The sequence below is a fragment of the Mirounga angustirostris genome, unplaced genomic scaffold, assembly GCF_029215605.1.
Source record: "Mirounga angustirostris isolate CCGP_5_RB_7025 unplaced genomic scaffold, mMirAng1.0.hap1 SCAF_11, whole genome shotgun sequence".
NCBI lineage: Eukaryota > Metazoa > Chordata > Mammalia > Carnivora > Phocidae > Mirounga > Mirounga angustirostris.
Window position 1 is genome coordinate 41,576,215 of NW_026991719.1, and position 12,836 is coordinate 41,589,050.

The window sequence follows — 12,836 nt, forward strand, 5'->3', positions numbered from 1 at the left end:
GTGGTGGGCGGGACATGTGGGTGGTTCTACGTGGAGGGCGGGGTGGGGGCGGAGCAGTTACATGAGGGCGGGGCGAGCGGGGCATTTTTACGTGGAAGGCGGGGCGTGTGGGGCGGTCTAACGTAGTGGGCAGGGCGTGTGAAGGCGTTGTACGTGTGGGCGGGGCGAGTGGCGCGCTCTATGTGGTGGGCAGGACCTGTGAGTTGTACGTGAAGGGTGGGGTGTGGGGGCGTTCTACGTGAGGGCGGGGCGAGTGGGGTGGTCTAACGTGATGGGCGGGGCATAGGCGCATTCTGCGTGGTGGGCGGGACATGCGGGGTATTCCGTAGGGGGGCGGGGCGTGCAGGACTTTCTACATGGAGGGCGGGGCGTGTAGGGGAGGTGTCTGTGGAGGAAGCTTCGTTCAGAGAATTCTACGTGGAGGGCGGGGCGTCACGTAAGGGGCGGGAAGTCCAGGGGCATTCTCACGGGGGTGGGGCCTTCATAGGCTCCGCACAGGCCCCACACGCCCTGCGCACGACGGTTTCTCGCAACCCACCAAACGGGTTGGGGGCTTCCTGTGGGCGTGTCTTTCGGGGCCGGAGCTGCGCCTACTTGCGCGGTGGTTGCGGCTTTACCTAGCCTTTGAGTTCGAGCTGTGGACGGACCGAGTCGCTGAAGTTTGTGGTTTGTGTAAACTTGGCTACTTTGTTGTTTTCTTTTCCTATCCGTGCATCAGAAGATGGTAGCTGTAGCTACCTCGTGACTGGTGCAGAGCGTTCCAAGCTAGGCTGTGAGCGTACTAAAACGGAATGGTGGGTTTTCTAAGGCAAGAAAGGGGCATCCCGATTCAGGGCATGTAGGCAGGTGCTAACAGAAATAATATCTACAGTTAACATTCAGCCCTTAGATGCTACCACTGTGCTAAGTGCTTTACTTTCTTCAGTTTTTTTTTTAATCTGCTAAAAAGGTACCAAGTGAGTACTATTATTATCCCCATTTTATCAGTCCAAGGAGGGCGATGCATGACACAGTCTTCCAGGTGCTGGGCCTCTGCTGAGCTCTTTCCCCTCCTATGTCACGGCCTCTTGCTTGCACTCTTGGGATGGTGGAGTGCTCTCCCAAAGGATGGACTTGTCTTGACACTGTGGCAATTCTTCCTGCGGCTGTGAAGGGGGTGGCCTGGCTGTGGGGACTGCACAAGAACAAGAGCCGCATGAATTACAAGGTCAGCCAGACCTGGTGGTACTCCCATGATACAGTAAGGCCATATACATCGGCCCCTCCCAGGCCCAACTCAGACCCACCATAGAGCACTGTATGGACCTCCAACATTTACCTGTGTTATTTCATTTTCTGACCTGTCCTGGACCCAGAAAATGGATGCACTAAGCACTCCCCCTAACACTATCAATTATTCCATTAACTTTGTTTTTCTTGATTTTGGACTTGCCCCAACTCTTGTCAACACACTTGGGGTGGGGATCTGGGGTCAAGTCAGAAGTCAGTCCCCCTCTAAAAAAAGTCACCTCCTACCCCTGCCTTCCTAGGGACCTGGTGGCTGTCAGGTCCTTTGCCCCTCAGGGATTCCGCTAGGCGTCTGGGCTGGATTTTCACTGGTCTCAGCTGGGTCTGCGCCCACCGTGCTGCCTTCCGGAAATCTGTTGTGCTTTCATGACATCTGTTCCCTTTGTCCACATGGTGAGTTTATACATTAAAAAGAGCATTTGTTTACAGTTAATTTTGTGTCTTAGGAAAAAACGAATTTAGATGCTTGTGGTCAGTCCACCACATTTAATTGAAAAATTCACCTTGTGTTCTCATACTTTAAAAATCTCTAGATTTAATTGTTTCCTTTCTCATTCCTGATTCTGTTTATTTTCATCTTAATTTTATCTTAATCAAATTTGAGGGGTCTATAGAGTCTTTTCAGTGGTGTTTTGGTTTTGAGACGGAAACTAAACATCTATTATTACCTTAAATCCTCCGTTGCAGACTCTTCATTCCCAGGTGTTTGCAGTTACCTACCACGTTTATCCAACACCTGTGCCCTGTCCCTCCTGATGTGACCACCTGGAAATGCCTTTTCCCAATCAGCCTGAGGGACACGATGCACCTTTCAAAACCGCTCTTCCACAGCTTCGCAGCATGTAAGTGTCGAGGTTCCCTGGTGTTGCAGGGTTGCGGGGTTCTTGTCTCACGGAGTCCAAGAATGAATCTCGCGGACAAAAGAGTGAAGTGAAGTGAAAGCTTATTAAGTGAAGGTGAGAACAGAAATGAAAGAAAAAAAGCTCTCTAGAGTGAGAGGGGTCCCGAATGGGTTGCCACTGAGGGCTTTTATGGTCCTCTTTTATAGAAAACAGACCAGAGAACTTGGTAACTATCTTGTTTATAACATTTAAGACAAACAAGGTGGATTTGTAAATATTCCGAAAATAGCAAGGTGGATTTGTTATGCTCTTTTCTCTCTGGTTAATATCTTGTCTATAACATTTCTCCACATCTGGGATTTCTGTGAACCTGGTTACTAGCCCCCTCCCTGTCTCTCCCTACCTAGCCACGCCTGTTCCTTACTCACTGGCTATAAACCCCTTGAGGACAGGAAATGTGTATTCTGCATTTCTGTGCCCCCAAACACCCAGGAAAACCCCAGCTATATAACAGGAGTTCAAAAAAGTTCTGGGGCACCCGGGTGGCTCAGTCGTTATGCGTCTGCCTTCAGCTCAGGTCATGATCCCAGAATCCTGGGATCAAGCCCCACATCGGGCTCCCCTTGCTTGTGTTTTTTTCTCTCTCCCTCTTCTCTCTCTCTCTCTCATTCTCACTGTGCCTCTCTCTGTCAAATAAATAAAATCTTTAAAAAAAAAAAAAAAGCCAAAGTTTTGTTCTATGAATACTCAGTGGTGTGGGATTCGTTACGTTATTTTTTTTTAATTGGGAAGCTTTAATACAGTGGATAACTTGCCATAAGCATCTGTTGTGCAGTCGGTCTTGCAAGTAGATATATACAAGGGCATAAATAATTGCATAGCATGAAGAATTTCGCAAAAAAAAAAAAAAAATCCACCTAACCATTATGCATTTCAAGAAACAGAACCTATCCTGTGTCAAAGCCCTCTAGCCAAAGACCACCAGGAACCCAAGTGTGGTTGAGCATGTTGGATTTATTACCCAGTGCAGCGAGGGAGAATGCACACAGTGTGGTGTCTCAGTAAGGGGGTGTTATAAAAGACTTGGAGGATGCGGGCCTCTGGTAGGTGATTTGTGGGGAGGATTGGAGAAGCCAATGTGGATCTAGATTGGGTGCTGGCAGGAAGCAAGGGTATTGGAAACCTATATGGTGGACGGAATGAAGAGAGACTAAAACTAATTGGTAGAGAAGCACGGGTCACTGATATGAGTGGACAAAGGGGGGTGTTTGATCATTTTTTGTGGTTTGGACAAGGTTTATGTCTTTGTTTGTAGTCAGCCATGATGAGAGGTTTTGTCTTGATCCATCACTGTCATAGAGTGATTTGGTCTGTTTTTCTTCTGTGAGATTATTCCAGTTCAGCAGGTGAACACCAAGGCCCAGCTGTGTCATGCCAGCTCCCTGGCCTCCAGTGCTGCCCCGTTCTCACCAGCATTCCAGAATTTGCCTCCTGTCTACCACCAGTGACCACACCCCCTCAAAGGTAACCACTATCCTGAGTTCTCTCAGGCTAGCTTAGTTGTGTCTGTGCTTGAACTTTAAATGGTATCATGTGGTATGTGCTCTTTTTAAGTCAGCCTTCCAGCCAGCATTTTTATCTGGCTTTATCTTTATGAGATATCTTTTTTTTATTATTAATTTTTTTATTGTTATGTTAATCACCATACCTTACATCATTAGTTTTTGATGTAGTGTTCCATGATTCACTGTTTGCATATAACACCCAGTGCTCCATTCAGTACGTGCCCTCTTTAATACCCATCACCAGGCTAACCCATCCTCCCAACCCCCTCCCCTCTAAAACCCTCAGTTTGTTTTTCAGAGTCCATCGTCTCTCATGGTTCGTCTCCCCCTCTGAGAGAGATCTTTATGAGATTCACCCACATTGTTGCATCTACCTGTAGTTCATTTCCATTCCATTAGAGTATTCCATTCTATAGATGTACCACGGGACCTTCATCCATTCTACTACGGATTGACCTTTTTTCTTACTTGAGGTTTAACTGACATCACATTATATCAGTCGCAGGTGTACCGCATAGTGATTTGACCTTTGCCTACATTGGGAAATGGTCCCAATAAGTCTAGTTAACATCCGTTACCATCCACAGCTGCAAAAAATTCTTGTGATGAAAACTTTGAAGATCTACTCTGTTAGCAACTTTCAAATATGAATTCTTTATGTATTTTGGATATTAACCCCTTATCAAACATATGAGTTGCACATATTTTCTCCCCTTCAATAGGTTGCCTTTCCATTTTATTGATGGTTTCTTTTGCTGTGCGGAAGCATTTTAGTGTGATGTCCCACTTGTTTGGTTTTGCTTTTGTGGTCTTTTGCTATCAGGCATTGGGGTGGCCACGCTGAGTTCTGTTTGCTTGTGAGTTGTGCATACCTGTGAGATATGCTAATCTCCAGCCGATTCGGTGGCATGGAAATGGGGGCAGGTTCAAAGTTAACCAGATTCTTCTGCCCTCATTTATTCCAAAAAAAATTTTTTTTTTGGTTGGGGCAGAGATTATCAAAACGGGAGAACCCCAGTGGGGGAAGGTACATTTCAAGAGAGAGTCAGGACCCCTGGTTCAGCTGCCCCTCCGCACCAAGGAATTCTTCCTAAGCGACTCCCTGAAGGACCTAGGGTGTGAGGAGACAAATTCCGTCACAGATGGACTGCAAAAAAAGAAACCGAATACTCTTTACAAATTTAAATCTCAAATTGTATTCTGTTTGTTCTAGAGGGCAATGGTTACTTGGGTTGAATGTATGGAGAAGTTATTTTATTTTAAATGTTTATACCCCAAATAATGCTTCTCGTGTAATATAGGCTTGACAGAGGCAGAAACCAGGGGCATGCCATCAGTACCAAATATTCCCTTTACAGCCAACATTAGCCGTAGTGGGGGCGGGCAGTGCAGGAGCCCATAAAGGGGCCCAATAATGTCTACCCCACTCATACAAAAAAGCAAAAAGAAAAAGAGCAAGATTTTTAAAAAAGATTTTATTTATTTGAGAGCGAGAGAGAGCGAGCAGGGTCGGGAGGGAGGGGCAGAGGGAGAGAGAGAAAGAGAAGCAGACTCCCTGCTGAGCAGGGAGCCCAATGCGGGGTTCGATCCCAGAACCCTGGGATCGACCTGAGCCCAAGGCTTAACCGACTGAGCCACCCAGGCGCCCCAAGGGCAAGATTTTTTTTCTACACAAGTAGAAGCCTTTCATCTGTTCACCTGTTTTGTCTCCTGCTCTATATAGACCCATGTCCTGAACAGCGAGCTCCGCTTTCCCTTTGACCGGGTCAGAGTCTTTCATTGCCTGCTCTCCCTCACCTACCCCTGGCATCTTGATGTGGGACAGGCCAGAGTGACAGCATTTCCTGCATCTGGGTCTCAGCTGGAAAATGGAAATTTCTGCCTGAGGCTGTTACACCAAGTAGGAGTCACTGCAGCTTTTGCCGAACAGAGACTGCCATCCATTCTCTGTGCCAGTGTGGTTCACCCAGCCAGAGGTCAGAGGAGCCCACAAGAGCCTCCGCCCCCAATTTAAGTCTCTTCGGTGCTGGGCAGAGTGGCTGCAGAAACGGTTGCAGATGGGCAGGAACGGTGGTGGGGCACAGGAAGGGCTGGTGGGGGGCGTGCAGCAAGAGGGTGTGGGCAGAGGTTTCCCAGGCTGGGGGGGGGCAGGGCTGGATGACCCCTCAGGGAATGGACCCCAAGAGGCCCTCTGAGTGAAGGGAGCGGAAGAGGGTGCTCCTCCAAGCTCAGCAGCAGAGAGAGGCTTGACCGTGACCTGGAGGCCAGGTGGAAGGCTGCGGCGGGGGCGGGGGGGGGGGCTGCGGTGGGAGCTGGGCTCTTCCAGAGGAGTCCTGAGCATGTCCCATCTCCCCAGCTGGCTCTGCCAGGGTGTGGAAGACGTTGGGCTCTGCCTTCCTGTGGAAAGGAGACAAAGTGGGATCGGTGGGGTCTAGGGTCAGGGTGATGGCCTTTTTGTTTGGGTGAGCCGGAGGGAGGAGGTGGTAAGAGGAAGTGTCCTGAGTCATTGTCATGTTCTGGGTGGGCATAGTCTGGGACCTGTGTGCAGTCTCACACAAAGAGAGATGTCTCAATAGGCCTGTAGGGAGCAGGGAAATGCTTCGTAGTGCCCCGGATGAATTTCGGGGCAGTAGCCCTCCTAGCAGGCTGGGATGGTTAATGAAGATGACCCAGGCGACCCACTCAGCCGCAACAGCTTCATCTTTAGAATGATGCTAAGCTGCCTGTCTTATAGACACAGGACTGCAGAGAGTGTGAAATAAGATGGGTCACTCAAAGTGTAGGAACAAGGACCAATATCATGTGCAAGTAAGGGGATCGTCTTCAATAAAGAGAGCCTAGCCGGATTGGAAAGATTCCCTAAATATTGCTCAAAAATACCACTCTAATTCCTAAGGATCCCATACCCCAAAGGAACTAACCAGTTAATTTTCCTTTTATTTACAAATAATTTCAAACTTAGAGATGATTTCCATAAACAATACAGGGAATTCCTATATGCCGTTCAACCCGATACAACAACTGTTAATATTTTGGCACATTTGCCTTAAGATTCTTTCTTCCCTCTCCCCGTCCCTTCCTCTCTCTCTATACACATTTATATATTTTTATATATATATAAAATTATGTACATATTTTTCCCAAACCATTTGAGAGTAAGTTGCAAACACGATGCCTCCGTGCTTCTAAATGTCTCAGTGTGCCTTTCCTAAGGCCAAGTATGTTCTCCTACATAACCACTGTCTTAGCTCAGGCCTCCATAACCGAATACCACAGGCTGGGTGGCTTAAGCAACAGAAATTTATTTTCTCACCGTTCTGGAGGCTAGAAGTGCAAGGTTAAGGTTCTAGCTGATTCAGTTCCTGATGAGGGCTCTCTTCCCTGATGTGTAGATAACCATCTTATTGTGTCCTCAACGTGGCCTTCCCTCAGTGCATGGGGGTGGGGGAGCACGCATGCGTGAGCAAGGTCTCTAATGTCTTGTCTTATAAGGACACTAATCCTACCAGCCAGGGCCCTTCCCTCACGACCTCATTTAACCTTAATTACTTCTTCAGAGACCTCCTCTCCAAATACAGCCACACGGAGTGTGAGGGCTTCAATATACGAATTTGAGGAGGGACACAAACATTCAGTCCATAACAACCACCAGCACAAGGCAGTAGTTATAAAAATCAGGAAATTTAACATTGAGACAGCTGTGTTACATCACCCCTAGATCGCATTTGTTTTCACCAGTTCTGGTCCAGGATCCAATTTAGGACCACACATTAGATTGGTTGTCCTGTCTCTTTGGTTTCCTTTCATTTGGAACAGTTTCTCAAATCTGTCCTTGATGTTATGGGCTGAATTGTTTCCACCCATCCCCTCCCCGCCCTGCCAAGTTCATATGTTGGAGTCCTAACCCCCAGTACCTCAGAATGTGACTGTATTTGCAGATGATGTCTTTAAAGAGGTAATTAAGATGAAATATAAGTTCGCATGGGTGGGCCCTAATCCAATCTGACTGGTGTCCTCCTCAGAAGAGGAAGTTAGGACGCAGCTGCACACAGAGGGAAGACCATGTGAAGACACAGGGAGAAGGCGGCCATCTGCAAGCCAAGGAGCGAGGCCTCTTCATCTTGGACTTCTGGCCGCTGGAACTGTGAGGAAATAAATGGCTCTGAAGCCACTCAGCCTGTGGTACCTCATTATGGCGGCCCAGGCAAAGTAATATACGCGATTGTGTGACCTCGACCCTCTTGAAGCTTTTACCTGCTTTTAGAGTGGCCCTCTGTGTGGATCTGTGTGATGTTTTCTCCTGATTAGATTCAGATCTTGTACCTCTGGCAGGAAAGTCACAGAAGTGAGGCTGTGTCCTCCTCCGTGCCTCCTATCTGGAGGTGTCATTTCCTCTCTGATTTCTGTTTCTCCCCAAGGTGTAACACAAACTTGTTCTAGGGTAGGAACCCTACGTAACTCCACCCCCGGCCCAGAGCACTGCGCCTAGGAAAGCAATGAGCAGTCCCCACCTGGGTCTTCCACATTGCCCAGTGTTGCTCACCAGAGTGGACAGGAATGTGTGGTTACAAGCTGTGCCGTCTGAGGATGGGGCTGTGGATGTCCCTCCGGCTGGAGGAAGCTGGCGCTTTCTCAGGAGCCTGACGCTGGACAGCTGGAGCCACCTGGTCTTCGTGGGTGAGGCTGGCTTCCCCGTGCACCTGGGTCGTTCAGGTTGCTTTTTTCCATTCGGAGCTTTTACTTCTTGGGTTCCGAAAGCTGGGAGATGGCTCCAGTGACTAAAACATTAGACATGCAAGGTAGGGATATTTACCTCATGGGCCTTTGGGAGGATTCAACAGACCTCTTGGTAGGAAGCCCCTAGCACAGGGCCTATCATGAAACATAGCAGAGGCTGTGTGAGCGTTGGCTGCCATTAGTAGTAGTAGTTCTGTTACCACATGCCTATCCCCATCCCCCCAATCAGAATGCCCCATTCTCTCCCTAGAAACCCCCACAAGCTCCTCAGGGTGCTTACAGCCTAGTTCTGAATGCTCTGCCTATTACCATACTGCAGTAATAATAATCCTTAGTATTTATTTTTTAAGTAAAGTGCGAAGCCCCACATGGGGCTTGAACTCACAACCATGAGATCAAAACCCGAGCTGAGATCAAGGGTTAGACGTTCAACTGACTAATATTATTGGTGCCCCAGTGATATTATCGGTGACCTGATAATCCTTGGTATTTATAATCCTCACAGCCATCCCACATCGTGTGTGTGATCACCCTTGCCTGCTTAAAAATTAGTAAATGGGGTCACAAAAGGGCCTAGGAATAAGGTGTTCAAGTGTCCCCATATCACAAGCATCTGAGGTAGGATTCATAGATTCATATGGGTGACTGTAGCCCTAAAGCCGGACCTAATAGCTAGGCCATTGTGTGGCACGATCACTCTCTCAACGATGCAATCCCCCATTGAACTTTCAGCCCCAGTGTTTTGGGGGGAAGGCAATAACGGAAGTGGACAGATTCCTGAATACTTACCCCTAACTCCCGCTCTGCCCCAAGCAGTGTCCTCCAGGACAAAAACTGGGAGTGGGTCCGTCAAGATGGTGTGAGGTGCAGCTTCCGACCTTCCCAGCCCTGGGAATGGGCTTGCCACGGAGACCCTCCTGGCCTGGGCCTGGGGAATGACGGAGAAGCAGGAGAGCTAGCCAGCCAGGTAGCCAGGGGAGGGGAGGGCGGGCCCGAACTGACACAGCCTGACCAGTCGAGGCATATAAGGGTGATGCTGTGTGGAATTAGATGAGATCACAGAGGACTGCAGAGCATGGCAGCAAGGATGGGAGGTTAAGGAGGTTGATGAAGAATTGTGAGGGCCGAGTGCACGGCCTACGGGAAACATAACTTGCAGGGAGTCAAGCTATAGTGACGTGTAGGGTAGGGATAGAGAGGCTGGACATAGAGGTGGAGTCAAGGGTAGGAGTAAAGTAGTTTATTCAGGGCGAGGCCATGGTATCCAGCCTTAAACATGTCATCGTCTCTGCTCTCCGGACCAGGATCTTTAACGTTAGTACTACTGACATTTGGGTCTGGATCATTCTTCTCTTTGTTGTGGGGCTGACCTGTGCATTGTAGGATGTTTGTCAGCATTCCTGGCCTCCCAGTGGATGAAGTAGCATCCCTTCCAGTTGTGACAACCAAAAAAGGCTTTAGGCGTCGCCAAATGGCCCCTGGGGGACAAAACTGACCCCAGCCGAGAGCCACTGATCTAAAGAAACTATATGTTTCACGTAGTCTACCGTAGGAGTCTGCAAGCTTTTTCTACAAAAGGCTAGGTAGTAACTACTTTAGGCTTTCTGGGCCGTGTGTGGTCTCGGTCACAACTACTCAACTACCCCGTGGTAGCGGGAAAGCAGTCCTAGACAATTTGGAAACAAACAAACACAGCATAGCTGTGTTCCACTCAAACTTTAGTTACAGACACTAAAATTTGAAATTCACAACATTTTCACGTGTCCCAAAATCTTTTGACTTTTTTTTTTTTTTCCAATCGCTCTAAAATGGGAAAGCTTTCTTAGCTCACAGACCGTACAAAAACAGGTGGCAGGCTGGGCTTGGCTCAGAGACCACAGTTTGCCAACCCTGGTCTAGCAGGTAGGATTCCTGTTTTTCACCCAAGCTGCCCAGATTTGATAGCCCCATCTGGGAACGTGCAAGAGCTTTCATAGAATGTTTTTATCAAAGCAGCTTTCTAAAATCTACCCTTACCTGTTCTATCTCTTCGGGTCCCAGTAAATAACACAGGGTGAGGTGGACATTGAGCACAGACTGATGTCCTGAATTCCCTGATTTCATAGGTGGAGAAATTGTGTCATACAAAAAGCTCCCATGCAAAATTTTCAGTGATTTTCAATTTTTTTAACTTTCTAAGAGGAGTATTTCAAACCTACAGAAAAATTGCAAGAATAGCTCAGAAAAATCCATTATCACCTTCATCCACGTTCACCAATTTTTTACTTTTTGCCCCATTTCCTTTGTTTTTCTCTCTCAATCTCCAGATTATTGGTTTTTTAACCATTTGATAGTAAGTTGCAGACATTCTTTTTTTTTTTTTTTAGATTTTTATTTATTTGTCAGAGAGCACAAACAGTGGGAGCGGCAGGCACAGGGAGAAGCAGACTCCCTACTGAGCAAGGAGCCCAATGTGGGGCTCTATTCCAGGACCCTGGGATCATGACCTGAGCTGAAGGCAGATGCTTAACCGACTGAGCCACCCAGGCATCCCAACGTTCTGACTCTTTACCCTTAAAAACTTAAGTGTGAATCTCTTTATAATGAGGACATTCACTTGCATGACCCCAGGGCAGTTTTGAAATTTTTTTAAAAAAAATGTTTAAAGCTTTATTGAAGTTATAATTTACATCCCATACAATTCATATTGTAAGTGGACAGTTCCATAATGCTGAGCAAATTTGCATAGTCATCCCACAAACCAGTTAGAACACTTCCATTCACACCAAGAATTTCCCTCATGCCAGGTTGCAGTCCATCCCCATCCCTAAACCAAGGCCCCCACTGATCTATGTGCTTTCTGTCTCTACAGATTTACATTTCTAGGAATTTTTATGTGAACTGAATCCTACTACACACACACTTGCCCACTTTTTTGAGTCTGGCTTCTTTTACTTAGCAAAGTATTTTTGAGGTGCATTCCTGTTGTTAAATGTATAAGTAGTTCTTTCCTTTTTATTTATGAGTAATGTTTGATTATATGAATATACCATATTATACATTGACCAGGAGGTGGACATTTGGAATGCTTCCAATTTTGAATTCTGCCTATGAGTGAATAATGCCGCTATGAACTTCCACATAAAGGTATTTATGTGAACACATGTTTCATTTCTCTTGGGCAAATATCTAGTAGTCGGTTGGATGGATGGGAAGTGTATGTTTAATTTTTTGAGAAACTGACAAATTGTTTCCCAAAGTGGCTGCACCATTTTACATTTCCCAACGTCGATTATGAGAGTTCTAGTCACTCTATATCCTTGCCAAGGTTTGGTATGGTCGTTTTAACTGTAGGGTATAAAATGGTATCTCAGTTGTGACTTTAATTTGCATTTCCCTGGGGCGCCTGGGTGGCTCAGTCGTTAAGCACCTGCTTTCGGCTCAGGTCATGATCCCAGGGTCCTGGGATCGAGCCCCTCATCGGGCTCCCTGCTCCGCGGGAAGCCTGCTTCTCCCTCTCCCACTCCCCCCTGCTTGTGTTCCCTCTCTTGCTGTGTCTCTCTCTGTCAAATAAATAAAATCTTTCAAAAAAATTTTGCATTTCCCTGATGATGAACATCTTCTCATTTGTGTATTAATCATTTATAAGTCTTTCTTGGTGAAATGTCTATTCAGGTCTTTTCCCCATTTTTTTTTTCCTCAAATTTTTATTGAAATTCTAGTTAGTTAACACATGGTGTAATATTGGCTTCGGGAGTAGAATTTACTGATTCATCACTTACATATAACACCCAGTGCTCATCCCAACAAGTGCCCTCCTTAATGCGCATCATCCATTTAACCCATCCCCCATCCACATCCCCCCATCAACCCTCTGTTCTCTATAGTTGAGAGTCTCTTATGGTTTGGTTCCCACTCTCTTCCCCCTTCCCATATGTTCATCTGTTTTGTTTCTTAAATTCCACATATGGGTGAAATCATACGACATTTGTCTTTCTCTGATTTCGCTTAGCATAATACCCTCTAGCTCCATTCACGTTGTTGCAAATGGCAAGATTTCATTTTTTTTGATGGCTGAGTAATACTTCATTGTATGTATATATGTATACATATATGTATGTATGTATATATACATACCATATCTTTATCCACTTACCAGTCGATGGACATTTGGGCTGCTTCCATAGTTTGGCTATTGTTGATGATGCTGCTATAAACATCGATGTGCATGTATGCCTTTGAATCAGTATTTTTTTATCCTTTGGGTAAATACCTAGTAGTGCAATTGCTGGGTCATAGGGTAGCTCCATTTTTTAACTCTTAGAGGAACCTCCATACTGTTTTCCAGAGTAGCTGCACCAGTTTGCATTTCCACCAGAGGTGTAAGAGGGTCCCCCTTTCTCTGCATCCTCGCCAACACCTGTTG

At 46.7% G+C, this 12,836-nt stretch overlaps 1 long non-coding RNA gene across 7 annotated transcripts in view; it reads left to right on the plus strand.

Moving 5' to 3' along the window:
• The first annotated feature begins 482 nt into the window (after positions 1 to 482).
• The window catches only part of LOC123846115 (uncharacterized), a 47,582-nt gene continuing 35,228 nt past the window's right edge, over positions 483 to 12,836 (plus strand). For 4 of the 7 annotated variants that reach the window (XR_010406099.1, XR_010406103.1, XR_010406101.1 and 1 more), the window contains exons 1-4: positions 483 to 666; positions 1,975 to 2,129; positions 3,518 to 3,653; positions 5,418 to 11,557. This is a non-coding gene — a long non-coding RNA (uncharacterized LOC123846115). The other 3 variants (XR_010406102.1, XR_010406104.1, XR_008506193.2) reach the window with 3 other exon arrangements.